The 13,292-nt window shown below is 42.9% G+C and overlaps 1 protein-coding gene across 2 annotated transcripts in view; it reads left to right on the top strand.

The window, feature by feature from the left end:
* The window catches only part of ANAPC10 (anaphase promoting complex subunit 10), a 501,794-nt gene that overhangs the window by 234,090 nt on the left and 254,412 nt on the right, over positions 1–13,292 (top strand). The window lies entirely within an intron of this gene.

Here is a 13,292-nt window from a genome sequence, read left to right as displayed (position 1 = left end):
CATTTCTGCAGAATACAACACTGATCCTCCTTTATTCTCTCACCCTCTCTTAAGACAGTTCCTCAGAGGGGCTAAGAATATAAAACCCCCAAGGAAGCAACCATTACCTGCTTGGGACCTCAATTTCATTCTAGAAAAACTGACCCTGCCTCCTTTTGAGCCAGCTGCTAAAAAAGAACTGCAATATTTGTCATGGAAAACAGCCTTCCTTCTGGCTATCACCTCAGCACGCAGGGTTTCGGAACTACAAGCCCTCATGGCTGTGCAGCCTTTCATCATTTTCCATCAGGACAGAGTTTCCTTACAAACCAACCCTTCTTTTATGCCAAAGGTAGTATCCAGGGTAGCCTTGAATCAGGCTATCCACTTACCTACCTTTTACCCTAATCCACAAAACAAAGGGGAGAGACTACTACATTCCTTGGACATTCACAGACAGCTCCGTTATTATTTGGACAGAACAAAGCCTTTCAGAAAATCAGAGCAACTCTTCGTGTCCTATGCTACAGGTGCTCAAGGGAAGCCTATTTCCAAACAGACAGTCTCAAAATGGATAGCTCACTGCATTCGCTTTTGTTACTCTTTTCATGGTAAAACTGTACCTACAGGCATCAGATCTCACTCCACAAGGGCCACAGCTACCTCTGCAGCTTTCCTCAGGGGGGTTCCTACCAAAGATATTTTGGAAGCAGCCACTTGGAGTTCTGTACATACTTTCTCCAATCACTATCACCTACCACTTTACTCCAAATCTAGAGCGGGCTTTGCCACTGCAGTCTTGCAGAGCATCCTGGCTCCTCCTAGTTCCACTTGGTGCCTACCACCCCTTTTTTTAGCTTTGGGATTCTACCCATCTGTTATGACTGCAGCTGTATGCACGATGAACATAGTACAGTTTTGTACCTACCATAAATGTAGATGTTCGAGTGCTAATACAGCTGCAGTCCAGGTTTCCCTCCCTCCTTCCCCTCTTGGGACAGGCCTAATGGCTAACTCCTCCTCATACAACATGATTGGGGTATTCTTTTATGGTATATTTGCTTGCAACTACTGTTTTTTGATTTTATTGCATTGCATTATTACATAAGTTTATGTTTTGCCTTCCTTCTGGGGGCACCTGACATCTGGGGCAAGAAAAACTGAAGAAAATGGCATCTGCTGGTTCTTTGTACCCCTGTCGCACTGACATCAGGGAAGAAGCGACGACATCCGATGCCGGACCTAGACTTTGGAATTCGGCCAACCGAGGACCCGCCTGATGGCAGGAAAACCCATCTGTTATGACTGCAGCTGTATTAGCACTCGAACATCTACATTTATGGTAGGTACAAAACTGTACTTTCTTGATCTGGTCAGTGATAAGTATTTGTCATATGTCCTGAATTTTCTCAGATATTTAGATTGTGGTGAGCAGTCTTCTTATCTGTGTTTTGGCTTAGTAATAACACCCACTGTTAACAGTTTTATAGGGGATTACTAGGCTAATAACCCCAGAGGACCTTTTTAAGCTTGACTATGCTTCCTAAATGTATTTATTTGACAAATGTTGATACCTTGGGGTTATTTAAGGGGTACTTGTAGGTTGGGCATGGGTGATAAAGCATTTACAGGCTGCCTCTGTCTTTTATAGAGATATACGTGCCAGACCAGGGGTAAATTTCCAATTTCCCATCCACAGGTCCACAATAAGCTTAAACTGGGTTAGGGAAGAACTCTCCATCGCATGGACTGGAAACCTGTTCCAGAGGATGAATTGTCTGTGAGACACATACCTGTCCCTCCAGCATGTCCTTTTTATGTTACAGGTGAGGTTTAGGTTGCTAGATCAGGTAATTATGATGCTATTTTGTAGATGTGCAACAGGTGTGGGATCAGACGATGCTTTGTAAGCCAGGCAGAGATTGTGTACAGGGATAGGGCTTTAAGGCAGTACACAAAGCCATGTTGTTTATGCCCTGTATTCTTTTTGTGAGGACCCTCATTGGACATGCCAATTTACATATGCTTGGTCAGGTACATACCGAAGGGGGAGTTGTACTCTCTGATTGATCTGATACAGGCTGAGTTCAGTGTTAAGTATGACATCCTTGGATCTAATACAATATAGGCCAGTTTCCTTACTATTTTAGATGCATGAAGGTCAAAGGCTAGGTTGCTGTCTGCATATGTTCCCAAATCCCTGACTACTGGTGTACTTTTAGGGATGTATTATCAGTGTTGTTTCTCGAAACAGCCGTCTTCTCAAAAGATACTGTAATGCATTTCTTGGTATTGCATTTTAGACCATGGCTCTGACACCAGTTATTGGTCTGTGCCAGGCCTTCTTTGGGTAGATTTGTGTCTTTGGAGGATTCAGTGATTGTACTTAGTTTGCAATCATCTGCAAACTTGGTCAACCAGAGGCTCCTGATGTTAGCCTTGACTTCAGAGACGTAGATGCCAAAAAAGATCGGTCCTAGCACCAATCCTTGAAGTCTGTTAATGACTGGCCTTTCTGTAGAGATGGACTCCCTTATCCTAACTTCTTGGGTCCTATCTTTAAGTTAGCTGGTATCCAGTGGGTGGTATAAGGGTTTATACCTAATTTCTTTGGTTTGTCTACAGTGCCTGAGTGGGGTATTGTCAAATGCTTTGGCCAGATCAAGGCATGCAGTATGCACCATTTTGCCCTTGATAAAATTACTAAAACTCTCTTGTGGGCATCTAGTTCCTCCCAAAGTTTTTCTCAGTGTTTATTTTGTTTCAGGGGTGGATTGCATCCTAGACTTTTGTGAGCTTTGTGCTATGTTGAAAAACAGGTTTTAGCTAGGAAGACTAGAAAATCCCACACTTTTTTGAGGATTAGGAATTGTCCATTTCTTCTTCTGATATTCCTTCTTCATCTATATACTTGCCCTCCACCCATTTTTCTCACACTCTCATTGTATGCCTACCTGACAACCAACCAACACATAGTATTACATTTATATGTCCATATACAGCACCCCCTTTTTAAAACCAGTATCTATACATTTGAGATGGTATGCATTACTTTACATTGATCATTTGAAAAAAAATTCTCAGCTGTATACTGTGCATGTTATGGGCTATAGATATCAAATGAAACTTTGTACATATTTACAAGGCATTTTAAGTAATGCAACTTTCAGTAACTAAAATAATTTCCAGGTCTAAAATAGTTTGTATATCAGTCTGCCATTGTTATTGGTCTTCCATATTTGGTTTACTTAATAGAACTAATTACACTGGACATCTTATCTTTTGAGGACAGTTTTTTCAGCACTACAGGTTGTCTTGGACAAACCACATCTTGAATTTCTCTTTCTGTACCTGTTGATGATCACTGTTCCCACAGAATTTTTTTTTCTGGTTGCGCTTCATCTTTGATTTAGACATATTTCATAATTCCTTTCATACAACTTTCCGTCTTCTCCATGAACTACAGGGAATCTTGGTTTGATGGCTTCTTGAACTGGAAGACATTTTTGTGCCCGTCCTGTTTCACAGACTGACTAGAACTGTGTGTGTGCGTGTGTTAACATTTTTGGCTCATTGCTAGCACATCTCTGAAATTCTGTACATTTCATGATTTTTTTTCAGTTGCTATTACCTGGAATTCGTGAGATGTGGCATGACTGGAATTTAGTGAATAATAGTTTCGATAGTTGGGGGAGTTGATGGGGTTCTAGTCCGAACTTGGTTAGCTGAAATGGATTGAAATTCAGATGAGGCGGAATGGGGAAAAGAAAGAGCTCTAGTATAGAATTGTGCTGGTTGTTCCTCTGGTAAGCATGTAGATTAAAACCTTATACTAAATGTAAAAAGGAATTATGCTTTTAGATTAAGCTGTATTTTTAATCCTCCGCTCTGCTAATCTTCTGGCTCCTCTTGACCAATTGAGACATTTTTTCTTCATCACCATGGCAAAAGTCAGCTGGAAGAGTCTCTCATTTAGGGAACCATCTGGAGTGGTTCAGCATTGCACTTTGTTGGCATTACCTCCAGCACATATTCACCTAAGAACCGGAGTAAGGGGGCAGTGCGTAGTGAGCTGACTGCAGAGGTTATCCTCTTACTTCTGCAAAGGTAATTTCTTCCAACCACCCCACTGTCTCTGGAAAGCGCACATGAGATAGTTTCCGTGGTCTCAACTAAAGAAATCACAACAACTTTATATACCCCTGAGTGTCAAGCCCCCCCCCCCCCCCCCCCAAGAGGTGAGCATTCCACAGTTTTTCAATCCTCTTTTTTTCCAGCTTTCCTGCTTCTGCACTGGGGCAGCTAATTGAATCGTGTTGGTCTGTGTCACATTAAGGACTCCATGGAGCAAAGTGAGACTAAAGTGTTGGTTACATGTATTGTTCAAGAAGCATTTGCATTTAGTATCCTTAAATGGGTCTATGTTATAAGACTGAAAGTTCAAAAGACTGAAAACCAAAATATCTAAAACTCAAAATATCGAAAACATTTTTTAATGCAGGGGCAAGCCATCCTACCAACTCTGAGATCGTACAACAGTGGGTAAAGGCCAAATTCTCATTTTTTATATTTTGAGTTTGATGTTTCGGTTTTCAGTCTTTTGAACTTTTGTTCTTATGACGTAGGACCCCCCCCCCCCCCTTAAACATGCATTGATTAAACTGTTTACTTAATATTTTGAGATATTCTAGTGGCCAAAGGGGCTATGCATCAGCAATTTACAACTAAATGCAAGTTCCCTTCCCCAATTGTCTATGGAAAAGCTGTTTCCAGAACCACTGCTCATCTACTCAGACACCCAAACTGTCATGAGGTACCTAAACAAGCAAGAGTGCACAAGGCTAAATTCTATGTGCATAATGCTTACCTGCAGAGGACCATGGGCATGGGGCATCATGCACTTAATAGTTTACATCTCCAAAGAAGTTAGTAAGCTGGCACACTCTGAGCTGTTCCTCAAGCCATCTCCTAGAGCTGCAGATGCAGAGGCCATGTGATCACTTCAGAGACTGACCTGCTCTCCACTCAGAAGAGCACAGCCCTCCCCCTGTCCTCCTTGGTTCATCAAAGCAAGGAGGAGGAAGCTGAGTTTTGTCTCCCATGGCGTGGGAGATTTATGTACTCATTATCACCATTCCCACGTCTCAACATAAACTTCAGGGAAGAAACGTTAGAACTTATTTTTGTCATCCCTTGGTGATGGAGAGTGGGAGTTGGGGGTGGTGGAGTTCAGCTTTTAGGTCCCTGATGATGCAGGAAAATTCTGCTTGTCCAAGCCAAAGGTGTTCCTTGTGGTTGTGAATGCTCCATCTCATGGCCAGGCCTTTGATCCCACCAATTTGTCAGCTTGGACCTCTAGAAAGCTTTGATTTGGCAGGCCTATGTCTGCATTTGGAAACTGTTCAGAATTTGGTCAAAGCTCTGCTGTGTACCACCCCAGTCAGGCAGCTTGTCGGTAATGTTAACTTGAACATATGTACAAGTTCATAGTTAAGTACTAGGCAATTGGTCTGCAGACTATTGTGAGTCTAGCCAAAAAACCCTATTCAGAAGTTCCCTGTAGCCTCAAGGAGCAAGATAAAAAAATAAACCAGGGGAGAATTTAGTTGTTTCAGTTTACCTCAAAGGTGGCAAATGTACGACTCTTCTTGATATATAGTAGAAGTTTGTTCCAGAGATGAAGGCTACGTTGGGATAAGAATCAATCATGCCAGGGTGTCTTATTTGTCTGCTAGTGAATGTTTAGTTCCTTTAACAGAGCATTTGAGGTACCCTTTGTTCTGTAAAGGAATAGGTGGTCAGACGGGTTTTTTTTCTTTTATGGCTGAAAAGGCTACTCGCACATCTCCATGAAGGAGTCTGTAACTAGTTTCCCCTGATAACTAAGAATCTGATGTTGTCCTTTTCATTCATTCCTCAATGATTGGTTCTCAGATCTGACCTCTGAACTGACTCCGCCACAGTTGCATAACTATCAGATCCAACTCTCAAGTTCCTCATTCTACCCATAACGCCCCAGTTAATCTACTATACCTCAGATCACATTTGCCACCATACCTCTACAGATGTGAATCCATCTCTAAGAGCTTTTTGGGTGTTATCTCTTGTTGTAAATTTAATAATTTCATCTCTAGAAACTCCTATCTTACTATTTTCACCCACTTTCCTCACCTAGTTATTGAATTTTTCAAGTTCTTTACTTTGTGGTACTCTTCTTCTTCAATACCTTCTACCTCTGGTAGCTCTCAGTACCATTGCTGGTACTTTTTCCTACCTTTTTTTACCTTTCTACCCTATAGAGGGTATTTTCTTTACCTACCATTGTTGGTAGTAACAGCAAAAAAAGTCTTTCCTTCTCCATTTTTCAGTCTTTGTTAGTATAGTAATGAGGTGTTGTATCATGGCCAAGAAACCAACGGATTTAAAAATGTACTTCCTGTGGGTATAAGATCCATAACTCTGATGTCCAGAGGGAATGTGTCTACTGCCTTGGAGCTTCTCATCTCAACACAGACTGCTCCATTTGCACAGCATTTAATTCCAGGGCCCTTGACGATTGCAGAAATAAGTTAGTTTTAAAGGGATTGCTGCCACCTTCTTCCTCTGCATCAGGGACTCAGACCACCACTATATCTTTGAAAGCCTCTTCGGAGGCAAAAGATTCACATAAGCAGCCTCCACGCTGCTCTCCAAAGACTACTCCATCTTCTGAGCCTCCTCAAAGGATCCATAAGAAATCCAATCCAACCTCTTCGGATCCGAAACAGAAGCTGTCTGATCCCATGTCATCTGATCTGACAACCATTCATACCAAGTCTCCAAGAACCTGATTCATAGGGTTCACTGTATAGCCTTTTTCTCCTAAACTCCATTCTCCTTTCCTTAAGTTTACCCTGAGGATAGAATCTGGGCCCCAGTCCACCACTTCTTCCATCAGATCTTCCAAGAACATTTTAGAAGCCAAAGTGGATAGGATGATGATGAAGTTCCTCATAGCTCAGATTTGTATGTGGGTTATTCTGACTTTGTCTTACTTTGGATCCATGAGCCAATGATCATACAGTGATCTCTCATTCTCCGATCCAACCTATGGTTTCGGAGCCCTTGGATTGCAGAGATCAGAAAATGTTGAAGTGTGATCCGAAGACAGATAGATCTTCAACTCCAACTGTTTCCCTGACTTGTTTGGCCCCGATTCCTTTGGACAAGGATGTGTCTTAGAGCCAAAATGGTGGTGTATTCAGTAGGCTAGATTCCACTCTGATGTTGTTGGAGCTGTCCCTGCCCCTCAGAGATTCAATCAACTTTGGACAGCTTGGGTCTGACTTCCTCTTTGAGGCACAAGTCTAATGGCAGTGTTGAAGCATGGTAGCCTCAGCAGCTTCGGCCCTGGTGCAGCCAGCTGCAGCTTCCCCTGGTCCTTCTGCCTTTGAGTTAGTGGAGAGGATTTTCTCTCGTTTGAGAGATTCAGTTACCGTATCCTTTTCAGATCCTACAGCCATACCCTCTTCCCATCAGAGCTCTGATCTTGTCAGTCCTATTCCACAAGGATGCCTGGCCCCATCCAGCATCTAGACTGTCCCCATCTAGGACTTTCCCCTCTCTTCGGATATCTTTCCAGATCATCCCACTGAGGAGGTTGCAAGAAAGAGAACATGTAGATTCCCCCATGGAATCTTTCACTTTGAACACTGACATCGATGAAGGGGGGGGGGGTTCCCCCCTGCTTTCCACTGGATAATGTCTCCTTCTGAGACATCTTTGAGATTCTCAGGCAAAAGGGTGGATGGGTCCCCTGATAACCCCTCCCAAGAGAAGTCTGTCTTTCTGCAAGCTTTTGGGTCCGGCCCATCTACATCTTGGGTGACTCATTAGGCAGATGAGCATATAGATCTAGTCTCTAACCAGGCATGGAAGGAACCAGATACTGTAGAACTCATTCCCCAATCACCCTGATAACTTTTTTGCACCACTTAGACCAGAGTGGAGCAAGGGGAGTCCATGTTAATGCTAAGGTTGTGGTGGCAGCCATAAAGAAGAATCTGGTGGAGCAGAGCTTCACTGTCAATCTCCCTAACAGAGATTCCAGAACATTGGATAGATTTGGAAAACACATTTTTGCCTCTGGAACCTTTACCTTATGGTCTCTGAATTACTTGGCACATTTCACAAGATTACATTAGGATTTGACTAAGGAACTTTTCCAAGTCCCTGTCTGAGTCCATGTCTGTGGACAATTACAAAAAGTCTTCTTCACAACTGGCCACTATTATCCATCTTTAAGGTGTCCATGAGGCTAGTATGCAATGCTCTGGAGGGTACTTCACAGGTGCTGGATCAGGCATAGCCATTAGGAGACGTGCCTAGATGTGCCTATGCGACTTTGGTGAGCTTTTCATTTCTTCATTCAACAGTGCTCCTTTTAATGGAAAATCTTTGTTTGGCCCTACTGTAAAAGAAACTTTCCCAGAGTGAGCAGGATGGAAAGACCCTGTCTGCTGTAGGGATATGCTTTTCTGCCCCTCAACAATCCTTTTCCAGAATCAGAGGAGGCAAGAGAATGTAGTTCTCTAAGTCTTTGGGTCCTTTCTAGGGTTCACATAGGTGTAACTCCCTTGGGGCAGAGGGGGGAGTTTAAATGGAAGCCATCATCCTCAAGGCAGAGGAGGCCTGCAAAACCAGGGCTTCCAAGATTTCTTTTTGGATAAACCCTTTCAGTCCTGAAAGGTTGCCTAACTCTTCAACTCTGGCGGCAGTCTGGGGCACTTGCCTCTACACCCAGACACCTAGGGATCAATAACAAAAGATACTTGGGTGATAAAAATCATATCCATATGTTATTACATACCATTTTCCATATTCCCCCAACGAAAAGAAAAAGGCTTCCCAATGTCCCACCCAGTCAGAGGGAGACAGCAACTCAAGAAATTCGAAAGCTGCTAGAAAAAACATCACCCAGGAGGTCCCACCAGACCAGAAAGGATTTGGAACTTACTCAAGAGTCTTTTTAGTGCCAAATTAAACTGGGGACCTGAGACCAATTCTGGATCTGAGCAAACTAAATTAATTTGTGAAGAAGTAAAAGTTCTGAATGGTCATGGTTCAGTCCATTCTGCCATTTCTACACAAGAACAATTGGATGTGCTCCGTCTATGTTCAGGATGCATACTATGACATCAAGATGAACAGATGACCACAAAGCTTTCTGCGCTTTCAGCTAGAGGCCAGTCAGTACCAATTCAGAGCCCTGCCCTTTGATCTCGCCACAGCTCCCCAGATGTTTACCAAATGTATGGCAGTGGTAGCAGCTCACTTGAGACTACTGGAATTCCAAGTGTTTCCATATCTAGATGACTGGCTTCTCACTGCCCCAAACAAAACATCTCCTAGAGGAATCCAAGGATTACTTGCTCCAATTGTGTCGATCACTAGGCATCTCAGTCAACACCTGCAAATATCATCTTCAGCCTGTTCAGAGCTTTGAGTTCATAGATGCTCAGTTGAACACAGTAAGTCAGATAGCCTCTCTTCCTCCACATTGTGCAAGAGTAATCAGATACCAGGTGTAGCAAACTATTGCATAACCTTTCCCCCCAGCCAGACTTCTTCAGGCCCTAGAATCAATGGCAGTTGCCATAACCTTAGTTCCTATGACCCGGTTTTATATGTGCATTCATCAATGGACCCTTGCTGTTCACTGGTCGATTCTTTGTACTTTCACCTCCAGTAGCCACTGTAACCACATTGCCTTCCAACTGAGGTGGGGTGGGCGGCATTTCTTGAGATGAACAGTCCAAGGCATGTGGTCCCCAGAAGAGACCAATCCACACATCAGTGTCCTAGAGATGAGAGCAGTCCTCCTAGTGTTGCAGGCCTTCCTCTTGGGGCAGCTGAGATACAAACCAACAATATGTCTGTAGTTTGGTACATCAGCAAAGTGGGGGGACCTGATCCAACCCCCCTCTCTCTAGAGGCAGTGCAAGTGTGGCAGTGGGTAATGATCTCTTTGAACCACTTTCTTATGGTAACACATACTGGGGAAATCCTACATTCTAGCAGACACACACTGCAGGTCCATTCTGATGTCTCACGAATGGTCTCTCAATCAGTTAGTGGTGTGAAGGATTTTCCATCACTGGGGCCAACCTTGCTGAAACCTGTTTTCATCTGCCCACAAGAGCAAGTGCAGCAGGTTCTTTGCCCTAATCTCCCTTTAGGCGGAGTTGCAGACAGATGCTAAAGTCCACATTTGGCCCTCTAGTCTCCTTTATGCTTATCCCCTGATGCCTCTAATCCCGAAATCCTTACAGAAGGCACTTCAGTTGAAGAGCACAGTTATTCTCATTGCCCCCTTTTGGCTTTGTCAAGTGTGGTCCCCCTTCCTTTGGTCTCACCTTTGTTGTCCACCATGGATACTGGACTGCAGTTCAGACCTGCTTTCACACCCCTCTGAGATGGATCTGGACATTACAGGCCAAAAGTTAACTGCATGATTTCTCCAATTCCACTGATAGCTAGACAGCCCAGGCTTTCCTCCCCAGTCCGACAGAGACTTCTGTCTTTCCAAAGTGCCTCTACAAGAAAGACTTACAAAAGTGAATGGAAAAGATTCCCTATTTGGGCTCTACAGAGGGAATTGTACTCCCTTACTGCTCCTATCTCTGCAGTTCTAGAGTTTTTAACATCTAGTTTTCAAGGAGATAGTTTTTCTACTGTCAAAGTGTAGTTGGCAGCAATATCTAATTTTCACTATGGAGGAAATGCTTCCACATTTGGTTCTTCAAAGCTGTGCAAGGCTTTCCTGAAAGGTACTTTCTTGCTTAGGCCCCCCATTGAAGGACACATTGCCCCTCTGGGATTTGACAGTCCCGTTGCAAGGGTCAACTCAGAAACCCTTCAAGCCATCAGCTAAGTCTGTTTTAAATTTTTTTTTCCTGGAAGACAGCTTTTCTGTTGGTCATTACATCTGCAAGATGAGTTTCTGAACTCCAGGCTGTCTTCCAAATCTCCTTATGTTATTTTTCACAAAAGACAGGGTTACCTTACAGACCAATCCATCTTTTTTGCCTAACGTAGCCTCCAAAGCGGATATTAATCAAGCCATTAATTTGCCTGATTTCTTTCCCAACAAAGGAGAATACATGCTCCATCTTTTGGATGTACATAGTCAACTATCTCCACAGAAATAAAGATCTCAGTAAGTCAAAACAACTATTTGTCTCCTTTTTCCCAAACAAAGTGGGCTCACCAAGTTTCTAAAACTACCTTGGCCAAATGGATTATTGATTGCATTTCTTTTTACACTCGGCAAGGTCTATCCCTGCTCAGGCTTCCTAAAACACATTCCACCAGGTCCATGGCAACCTCTTCTTGGTCCAGAACTTCTGCTGACCACATTTGCGCAGCATCTACCTGGTCTAATCCTCATACCTTTATAGCTCATTACAAATTGGATTTGATTTCCAGGAGCAGAGCTGCCTTTGGTCCTGCAGTACTCTGCAGTATCCTTCAATAAGGGCCACCCAAAGTTCACATAGCTGGAGACTGTGGCCCAATTATTGAGGAATGAATAAAAATGGATAACACAGATGCATAGTTATGGTGAGTACATCACTGTAATTTTTTGAGGCCACTTACCTTTTTAGTTATGAATCTCTGAGGTGTCTCAAGTTGTGTGATGCGTTAAGACAAATATATGGAAAAATGTGTATTATATTCAATAACTGGTCTGATAAGATAAAATGAAGTGGAGTTTAGACTTCTTTAGATCTAGTGGAGATGGCATTGGAAATTAGATGAGCCAGATAAAAAGCTTTCTGAACTATTTTGGAGACATGATGGCCAAATGATACAGAATAAATCAACAAAAGTGCCTAGATCTCTTACAACCATGGCTGGTTAGAGGGGCACATCAACTATATGGTAAATTAAACTCTTCTGTTTATCAAAGTTAACTATGCTACATTTTTAACCTTTAATTTGAGACCCTTGTTCTTGCGCAGGTTGATAACATGGTCTAACCCATGTTGGAGCAATTGTAAATCAGTTGATTGTCAAATAATACTCAATTTACAGTAATCTGCAGACTTAGTTAACAATAGGCCAGGAGTGCTGGCCTGCAGGTCTGAAAAGTAGACTCCAAAAATGTGAGGGTTCAAAACTGAGCACTGTTGTATACCACTGGTACCTTTTGTTTTGCTTTCAGAAATGGCACCTGCAACTCTATTGACATGGATTGTGTCAGACAACCAGTTAGCTATCTATCACACAATATAATATATATTCAGATTTACAAGTCTGTCAGTAATGCCTACATGAGAAATAGTCAAAGACCTTGGCCAGGTCTAGATATGCTGTATGAAGTGCATAACCACTGTTCACTTTGGTTACTTTTTCAAAAGTGAATGAGGTTAAAGAGGCAGTTCCTTCTTTTGACTAAGCCAAATTGACGAGGGTCCAGATTTGAGATTTTCAGTGTCCAGTTTAATGTGTTCTGAGCCAATGCACTCATAGGTTCATAGGTGTGTACTAGGCTAACAGCCCTGGAGCCTATACAAGCCTAGCCCAAGAACATTCCTTGGCATCATGCCGCCCAAAGTTAGTTTCCAGTGCCCCTGTCAAGCAAGGGATTGGGAGGGTGGCCTAATGGTTAAGGTGCTTGCCTTACAAACACAAGGTGCAAGGTTTGAGTCTCACAAGGGATAATTGGCTAGGCTTAAAATAGCTCATCAGGGCAGTTAGCTTAGTACTAACCTATGAACCTATAAATGATCCCTGGGATGAACTTCCTATTGTGCCCATCCACATGTCAATATTTCTCTTAGAGGGCCAGTGAAGTGCTCTGCTTAATGTGAATGGGAAGTTTGTTCCAGAATATGGGAAATCTCTGTGTTAGGAACCTGTCCCTCCAGCGGGTTCTGTTTATTGTGGTAATGAGGTTTAGGTCCCTGGAGCGTGTGGCACTGAGGGATTGGAATTTGTTTAGGTGTAGCATATCTAGCAGCTCTGGGTCAGACATGGCTTTGTAGGTCAAGCACTCTATAGTCTTGCATATGAGGCTAGTGAGACTATTGGGTCTATAGTTACCAGAATCCGTGATTGGGCCAGTCTTGTGTAATGGCATTACAATGTCTATTTTCCAGACTACAGGAATGTAATCAGTGGATAGGCTTGTATTAAAGTGGTTAAGTTTGGGCTAGGATAGGCCATATTTAGCACTGATAATCAGGCAACCTGGTATGTTATGAGGGCATATGGATGAAGCAGTGTTAGTTTTTGAGAGGGCTGAGAGAACTTGTTTGAGTAATTAAAGG

This window comes from Protopterus annectens, chromosome 2.part1, assembly GCF_019279795.1.
Source record: "Protopterus annectens isolate FY-2018-M chromosome 2.part1, PAN1.0, whole genome shotgun sequence".
NCBI lineage: Eukaryota > Metazoa > Chordata > Ceratodontiformes > Protopteridae > Protopterus > Protopterus annectens.
This window is presented reverse-complemented; position numbering and strand designations above follow the sequence as displayed.